The 2,587-nt window shown below is 41.6% G+C and overlaps 1 non-coding gene across 1 annotated transcript; it reads right to left on the minus strand.

The window, feature by feature from the left end:
* Positions 1-2,254: 2,254 nt before the first annotated feature.
* LOC130468209 (small nucleolar RNA R71) lies at positions 2,255-2,361 on the minus strand. The gene has a single exon (XR_008928629.1). It is a non-coding gene; the product is annotated as a small nucleolar RNA R71 (small nucleolar RNA).
* Positions 2,362-2,587: the final 226 nt, after the last annotated feature.

Consider the following 2,587-nt stretch of genomic DNA (forward strand, 5'->3'; position numbering starts at 1 on the left):
GAAAATGCCCGTAGGCAAGCTTTTGGGTTCTTTCTTCTGGGTTTTGATAGTGCAGTCAGGTGGCATTCTTTTAGGCCACGTCAGTATTGCGTATATTCGTAGGCCGGGCCGGACGAATACTCGTATCGTATGACATTGGATCGTCAAGTTGATATGCATGTTTTATATAGTATTTTTACCCCCGTCCCTTAGTACTTTTATGTGTCAAACGTGCTCTTAGGAGCCGTTTCTAGTACTAATGTGTGTTATTGAGTGTGCCTTGAGTTTCAGGTTTGATTATGAGAAATTGGTCTTTTTAGACCTGTTTCATGTTGATCTAGGCCACTATATGAGCCCGAGGAAGTTCGGGACCTCCATCGTCGACTTTCGGGAGCCTTGGATGCTTATGGTTGAGCCCCGAGAGTTAGACTCAGTGATATGGGCGAGCTACATTGAAGATTGCAAATCGCCCTGGAAGCTGAGGGCGAAATGCAACCATCGGGCGGAATTTAGGCAATTTGGATTCATCAAACCGCGCCCGATCGGGCGCAGCTCGCCCGATCCGGATCGGGCGGTCATCCTGGAGCCTATGTGGAGAGTTCACAAACCGCCCGATCGGGCGGATTTTGGCCCGATCGGGCCGACTATCGAGTGGATCGCCCGATCGGGCGAAGCGACGCCCGATCGGGCGACGCCAACCTCCAGCAGTTTTTCGCGCATTTACTTTCCGTTTTTTAGGCTTTATTTTGGTAAACTATATAAACAAGCTTTAATTATTTTTAGAGTACACTTTATTTTCTAGTATTGAACCTTAGTGTTATTTTCCTTAGGCTAGTTTTCTCTCTAGTTTATGCAAAAACACTTAGTTTAATTCTCAATAAAAATTAAAGCTTTCACTTCCCTTTGTTCTTCAAATAGGTATTATTTCTTATTTCAATTCATTGTCTTGCTTTAATAATGCTTTCAATTATGATTATTGTTTTGTTTATTGTCAACATGCTTGAGTAGTTTAATTTCTAGGGTTGGGGATCCATGAATAATATGAAGGGATGATGAATGATTATGATTGTTGGCATTGTAATTGATTCCTATTGATTGGTTTATTTCACTATACAATTAGATTTGCACAGGTTTAATTGTGGTAGTTATGCAATATCAAATTAAGATTCGAGAGATGCAATTTGATGTTTAGGCTTGTGTCAATAGGTGGAATTAGAGTTAATATGTAGCGAGAGCCCGTTAATTCTAAGTCTATGATTAGTATCGACTTGAGAGAGCATGCTAGTCTAATTAATTACTTTGTTGATTATCGCGATTGTTCAATGTCCTGGATTATTATTTGTTGGCGAACCTATACCCTAGATTCCTTAATATATTGATTCATTCTTGTTTAATATTCGTTCGTAGTCTTAGCATACAAACCATCAACCAACTTTTGTTCACAATAGTCTAGATTAATTAATTGATAGTAGAAAGAACGCATGTTTCCCTGTGGATTCGATCCTGACTTCCCTTGCTACCTAGCTAGTGGACCTTAGGTTATTTTTGATTAGGTGATACGACTTTAGCCTGTCAAAATTTGGCGCCGTTGCCGGGGAAACGGTTTTTTTTTCTGTTGTTGATTGCTTATCCTAGATTATTGTTTGTTACTACTCAAGGAACTCACGTTCCTTGAGTCCGGATCTCACATTGTTTTGTAGTCTTTGTCTATGCCCAGGACCGTAGGTACTAGTAATCTTACTCCATTCGATCCTGAGCCCGAAAGAACCTTTCGCAGACGAAGAACTTTCATTGCACAGTGTGGGAATTACTCTGATTCTGATCATAATATTGGCGATCTTTTTCCTTCAGATACAGATTCAGTTTCAGAGATAGAGATGGGTGACGAAAATCTGATACCGCCACCTACCCCACGGCTTACAGACTATTCTAAGCCAAGTCTGTCCGTGCTACCAAAGGCGATCATGCCTTCTATTGCAGCTGAGACCTTCAAGATTGAGCCTGCATTGATTAACATGATCGAGAGACGCCAGTACGGTGGGGAACCAGGTGAAGATCCGAATCTTCACATTCATTCCTTTATCCAATATTTTCCACCATCAAGCAAAAGGGATTGACTCCGGAGCAGACTATGAAGACACTTTTCCCGTTCTCTTTGAGTGGGAAAGCTAAACTGTGGATTAATGGGTTGAATCGGGCGGCTTTGAAAATCACTAATTGGGAATCCTTGGCTCTTGCTTTTTATGTTAAATATTTTCCATCTGAGAAAACGACTCGTCTGAGGGGTCAGATTTTAGGTATCTCACAACAAGCAGATGAGAGTTTGTTCGAGGTCTGGGAGAGATTCAAGGATTTGCAAAGAGAATGCCCGCACCATGGTTTGGAAGATTGGTTCTTGATTCAGCGGTTTTATAATGGTCTGGGCAATGAGTCTAGATGTTTGTTGGATTCGGCTGCCAGTGGGAGGTTTATGCAAGTTGAGGTGCCTAGAGCTATGGAGGTGATTGAGGAGATAGCCATTCACAATGCTCAGTATGGGAATCCTAGAGGTCTATCTAACAGGGGTGGTAAGCATGATTTAAATTCCATTGAACAATTAACTGCCCAA

This window comes from Spinacia oleracea, chromosome 2 (genome assembly GCF_020520425.1).
Source record: "Spinacia oleracea cultivar Varoflay chromosome 2, BTI_SOV_V1, whole genome shotgun sequence".
Lineage (NCBI taxonomy): Eukaryota > Viridiplantae > Streptophyta > Magnoliopsida > Caryophyllales > Amaranthaceae > Spinacia > Spinacia oleracea.